Source organism: Anabrus simplex, chromosome 6 (genome assembly GCF_040414725.1).
Source record: "Anabrus simplex isolate iqAnaSimp1 chromosome 6, ASM4041472v1, whole genome shotgun sequence".
Taxonomy (NCBI): domain Eukaryota; kingdom Metazoa; phylum Arthropoda; class Insecta; order Orthoptera; family Tettigoniidae; genus Anabrus; species Anabrus simplex.
The window spans coordinates 246,991,867-246,998,040 of record NC_090270.1 but is presented as its reverse complement, the minus strand read 5'-3'; the positions used below and the strand labels follow the sequence as shown (position 1 = coordinate 246,998,040).

The 6,174-nt window shown below is 47.9% G+C and overlaps 2 non-coding genes across 2 annotated transcripts; both read right to left on the bottom strand.

The window, feature by feature from the left end:
- Nucleotides 1–390: 390 nt before the first annotated feature.
- Nucleotides 391–472, bottom strand: TRNAS-GCU (transfer RNA serine (anticodon GCU)). Its single transcript has one exon. It is a non-coding gene; the product is annotated as a tRNA-Ser (tRNA).
- A 2,373-nt stretch (nucleotides 473–2,845) lies between these two features.
- Nucleotides 2,846–2,919, bottom strand: TRNAN-GUU (transfer RNA asparagine (anticodon GUU)). Its single transcript has one exon. It is a non-coding gene; the product is annotated as a tRNA-Asn (tRNA).
- Nucleotides 2,920–6,174: the final 3,255 nt, after the last annotated feature.

Genomic DNA, 6,174 nt, shown 5'->3' with positions numbered 1-6,174 from the left:
ACGGTTAGGTACCCAACCGGCATTAGACTGAAGGAGAGGAGAAAAACCAATGAAAACCACTCCCAGGATAGCTTAAGTGGGAATCGAGCCCCGTCTCCAGCAGCATTGCCTCTCGAGACTGAGTGGACCCCGTTCCAGTCTTAGTACCTCTTTCTAAATCTCGTGGCTGAGCCGGGAATAGAACCCGGTCCTATGGGGGAGGGAGGGTAGCAACTAATCACACTAACCAATATACAGCAGAGGCGGGCAGCACGTATCAATATGAATGAATAAGAACCTATGCACCTAGTAGTGTCTGCACCCTAACGGCACCGATTAGAAACATTTTTTTGCTATTATACTTTTATACTTCAAAAGCATCATATGTGGTTCGACACAAAATTCTACAATCGACGAGGATGGGATTCGAACCCACGCGTGCAGAGCACATTGGATTAGCAGTCCAACGCCTTAACCACTCGGCCACCTCGTCGTGACGGCAAGTACCAGTATATCATGTACATACGGTATTAGGACTTACTGTTATTTTATTATTACTGATGCGCCCGGTCCTGATACACTACTGTGTATGTGTTTCAGAACGTGTCAGTACTCCTGTGTAATATTTAAGGTGTGTTTAGAGGCAGAACTGGTTTGTGAAGGTACGTCGACCCCTCTACATTTCTTTGTTCAATGATGCCAGCATCTCTCTAACAGTGTATACGTTTTCCAGTTATGTGCTCATGTGTCGCATGTACTTAATACATTATATTCTGAGAGTGCTCTGCTATCGCAAGTTTTAATTAAGTTACTAGAGGACCCGTCTGTGTTGTAGTATTTGGTGTGATTAGCTGCCATCCCCGAAGCTCGGGCTCGATTCCCGCCTCTACCACGAAATTTGAAAAGTGGTACGAGGGCTGGAAGGGGGTCCACTCAGCCTCGGGAAGTCAACTGAGTACAGGTGGGTTCGATTCCCTCCTCAGCCATCCTAGAAGTTGTTTTCCGTGGTTTCCCAATTCTCCTCCAAGTGAATGCCGGGATGGAACCAAACTTAAGGCCACGGCCGCTTCTTTCCCTCCTTCTTGTCGATCCCTTCCAATCTTCCCATCCCACCGCAAGGCCCCTGTTCACCATAGTATGTGCGGCCGCCTGGGCGAGGTATGGTCATCCTCTCCAGTTGTATCCCTCGTCTCATTGCCTCGGTCCAGGACACTGTCCTTGATGCGGTAGAGGTGGGATCCCTCGCTGAGTCCGAGGGAAAAACCGATCCTGGAGGGTAAACAGATTAGGATACGATACGATACGATACGATACGATACGATACGATACGATACAGTATGCCTATTTACTATTTACAACATGCAGTTGCTAATCTTGTATATTTTATTTAGATTTTATCTGTTAATATTATTTCTTGATTGTTGAGCTTTGTCCGCCTCTGTGGTGTAGTGGTTAGTGCGATTAGCTGCCATTCCCGGGAGCCCGGGTTCGAATCCTGGCTCTGCTACGAAACTTGGAAAGTGGTACGGTACGAGGTCTGGGATGGTGTCACTCAGCCTCGGGAGATCAAATGAGTAGTGGGGGTTTGATTCTCACCTCAGCCATCCTCGACGTGATTTTCTGTGGCTTCCCAGTTCTCCCCCAGGCAAATGTTGGAATGGCACCGAACGTAAGGCTATCACCGTTTCCTTCCCTATCTCTTCCCATCTTCCCATCCCCCACAAGGCCCCTGTTTAGAATAGCATGTGAGACCGCCAAGACAAGGTACTGGTGCTTCCCCGACCAAATGTCCCACATCCAGGACACTGCCACTCAATTTTCTCTTGGTCTGCTATGCATGAAGCGAGGGAAAAGGTGATATTATAATCTCCTTGGACAGAGATATGCCCCAAAATCAACCCTGGACGGTGAACAGACTAAGTAAGAAGGAAAAAAGAAGTTTTTTTTATGTCGACATCGCACCCTTCAAAAATCTGTCTACCTCAGCCGCGTTTGAACCACAACAAAAGCCTTCGGTAGATAAATAGTGATGCAGTCGATTTGACCTCCGGAATCGAAAATATCTGGCATATCTTACTGGATTCCTGTAGGTTGAGCCTAACTGGAGCAACTTCACTTTAATTCGAACTGTCTCCTATGAAGATTTACGAATATCAACTCTATGAGTATTTTCCTTGTTTGCAATATAGTACAGATCCTTGTAGAACTGGAAAGATTGTATGGTCATGGTGACGCTATCCTACTCCTGATCAGATGATGCCTTGTATTCATCTGTATATCTCCATACCGATAAGAACAAAGGACATGCACACATTCGTCACGTTGCGGTGTTTCCAGGGTGTGCCGTCCGGACTATCGTAGGGGCCCACATATTCATCATCATCATCATCTGTTTACCCTCCAGGTTCGGTTTTTCCCTCGGACTTAGCGAGGGATCCCACCTCTACCGCCTCAAGGGCAGTGTCCTGGAGCTTCAGACTCTTGGTCGGGGGATACAACTGGGGAGTATGACCAGTACCTCGCCCAGGCGGCCTCACCTGCTATGCTGTGGAGGGATGGGAAGATTGGAAGGGATAGGCAAGGAAGAGGCCGTGGCCTTAAGTTAGGTACCATCCCACTTCCAGGATGGCTGAGGTGGGAATCGAACCCACCTCTACTCAGTTGACCTCCCGAGGCTAAGTGGACCCCGTTCCAGCCCTCGTACCACTTTTCAAATTTCGTGGCAGAGCCGGGAATCGAACCCGGACCTCCGGGGGTGGCAGCTAATCACGCTAACCACTACACCACAGAGGGGGGCCCACATATTTCTGCAGTGAAACATCTGTTCTAGGACCGTCTAGTGTTGCACTGTGCTTTAAAAAGTTGCCGCCCCCGGGTGGGCTCGAACCACCAACCTTTCGGTTAACAGCCGAACGCGCTAGCCGATTGCGCCACAGAGGCTATGTGGTAACAGCGTTAAGTTTGATCAATTCTAGACACATATATTTTTATTTTGTTCATTGCTTGTCTGCTAGTAGTCTAATGCGTATCATGACCGAAGATAATAGACAATTTGGTGTCTTTCGAGTGTACAGATCGGGAAAGGAAGCGCTGACGCTGGTTCAGAACTATTTGATAAGATAATCAGCTATGTGGGAAACGAATGTAAGGAATGTGATTGTAGCGGGAGATCGCAATTTACTAAATGTCAATTTGGAAGGTAATGCGAACGACAGGAAGCATGACAATCATCATCATCATCATCTGTTTACCCTCCAGGTTCGGCTCTTCCCTCGGACTGAGCGAGGGATCCCACCTCTAACCGCCTCAAGGGCAGTGTCCTGGAGCTTCAGACTCTTGGTCGGGGGATACAACTGGGGAGTATGACCAGTACCTCGCCCAGGCGGCCTCACCTGCTATAGTGAACAGGGGCCTAGTAGGGGGATGGGAAGATTGGAAGGGATAGGCAAGGATGAGGGAAGGAAGCGGCCGTGGCCTTAAGATAGGTACCATCCCGGCATTTGCCTGGAGGTGAAGTGGGAAACCACGGAAAACCACTTCGAGGATGGCTGAGGTGGGAATCGAACCCGCCTCTACTCAGTTGACCTCCCGAGGCTGAGTGGACCCCGTTCCAGCCCTCGTACCACTTTTCAAATTTCGTGGCAGAGCCGGGAATCGAACCCGGACCTCCGGGGGTGGCAGCTAATCACGCTAACCACTACACCACAGAGGCGGCGGAAGCATGACAAACAAGTGAAAAATAAGTTATTATGAGGACAGCCGATTCAGAAAGTGATGGAACCAACTAGAGGGAAGAATATAAGGGACGTGGTGCTGATAAAACTAGATGAGCTCTATAGAGAAATTGAAGTAATAGATGGTATTTGTGATCGCACTTAAAAATAAATGTGATAGAGTGTAAGGTCTTAAAAGTAGGACAATTAGGCTGTGCCATATGGTTGGTAGAACAGACATGAGGGAGTTTAAAAAAAGTAATTATGATTGCTGGAAAACGATAAATAAAAATGTAAACAAACTCTGGGATAGCATTAAAGCAATTGTTGAGGAATGTTAAAACAGGTTTGTACCTTTAAAGGTGGTAAAGAATGGTAAAGACTCCTTTTATTGTAACAGAGAAATAAAGAGTCCGCCTCTGTGGTGTAGTGGTTAGCGTGATTAGCTGCCACCCCCGGAGGCCCGGGTTCGATTCACGGCTCTGCCACGAAATTTGGAAAGTGGTACGAGGGCTGGAACGGGGTCCACTCAGCCTCGGGAGGTCAACTCAGTAGAGGTGGGTTCGATTCCCACCTCAGCCATCCTAGAAGTGGCTTTCCGTGGTTTCCCACTTCTCCTCCAGGCGAATGCCGGGATGGTACCTAACTTAAGGCCACGGCCGCTTCCTTACCTCTTCCTTGCCTATCCCTTTCAATCTTCCCATTCCTCCACAAGGCCCCTGTTCAGCATAGCAGGTGAGGCCGCCTGGGCGACGTACTTGTCATACTCCCCAGTTGTATCCCCAGACCAAGAGTCTGAAGCTCCAGGACACTGCCCTTGAGGCGGTAGAGGTGGGATCCCTCGCTAAGTCCGAGGGAGAAACCGAACCTGGAGGGTAAACTGATGATGATGATGATGATGAAATAAAGAGACTGTGGAGGTGCAGATTGGAATGAATTGGAGTTAGAAATGGCTGTGGAAGTAAGGAGAAATTGAAGGAACTTATTAGGAAATTGAATCTAGCAAAGAAGTCAGCTAAGGATAAGATGACGGCAAACATAATTGGCGTAATTGCCTATAATGAACATTTTATTATATGTGGTAAATGGATGGTGTAGTATGTTCGATAATCAGTTTAATCTCCAGTGTCGGTTTTTCCTCGGACTCTGCGAGGGATCTCACCTCTACCGCCTCAAGGGCAGTGTCCTCTGGGTCGGGGGATACAACTGGGGAGGATGACAACTACCTCGCCCAGGCGGCCTCGCCTGCTATGCTGAACAGGGGTTTTGGGGCGGGGGGGGGGGGGAATGGGAGGTTTGGAAGGGATAGACAAGGAAGAAGGAAGGAAGCGGCCGTGGCCTTGAGTGAGATACCATCCCGCCATTTGCCTGAAGGAGAATTGGGAAACCACGGAAAGCCGCTTCCAGGATGGCTGAGAAGGGAATCGAAACTCCTCTACTCAGTTGACCTCCCGAGGCTGAGTGGACCCCGTTCCAGCCCTCGACCCGCCTTTCAAATTTCGTGGCAGAGCCGGGAATCGAACCCGGGCCTCTAGGTGTGGCAGCTAATCACACTAACCACTATACCACAGAGGCGGACGTGTAATATTTTACAAGTTTATTCTGACCCAGTCGTGTCTTCGCGCGGAGAACCGGTTTGAACAGGTAGGGTGGACAGTGTATTGATTTTTCAATTGACTGTCTCGTCGTAGTCATGTGACCAGCCAGATCACGCGGCGAATGTTCTCGAAGTAATACGTTCTCGAATTATGTGAATCTATCGGGTGAAAGTACTATGTCCAATTACGAGGCAATTTAAGGCCACACATCCAAGTGTAAGTGGATAAATACCTGTGCTTTAGGAATAAAAGTTCTCTTCTACTTCGACGTGCTTTTCTTCTACTTCGACGCTCTTATCCTCGCTGATATTTCGACGTGGCTTCCTATTGCGACGTTCTCCGAGTGAGTAGATTTTCAAGGACAAGGTACGCATTTTTCTACGAATATTTCCACGTGGTCGTGTGTGTGGCCACATTCTAAAAGCTTTCGTATCAGTTTCAGCGCTCATCGTGGCAAGAAAGAAGAGGACCTTTACATACTCAATTATCTCCACCAGGATGTCTCACCAATCTTCTGGAAGAGCGACCTACGTGAATTTGGAAATGGACTTTGCTGTCAACATGCAGTGTTAAAAATGTAGCCACCATGGGGGAGATAACGACTGGACGCAGATCGCCATTTAAGCAGATAACCATGTGATCGGATTCCTTCATCGACGGCGAGATCTAATTTCATCAGAAATTGAAGTAAATTTCTATGTTCACCTTTGTACAAGTAGTACGGTCCTATTCATTGATGGTAGTATTTTTGTTAGATTAGGGCATTTTGGCAATATTTCCATTCTTCTTCCTTAAAGGGGTAATGGTAGTGTTGTTACATTGTGTGTGAATGATTAGTTGGACCCTATTAGCGTAATTAGTCACTGGATGTCTTCTAATATTCT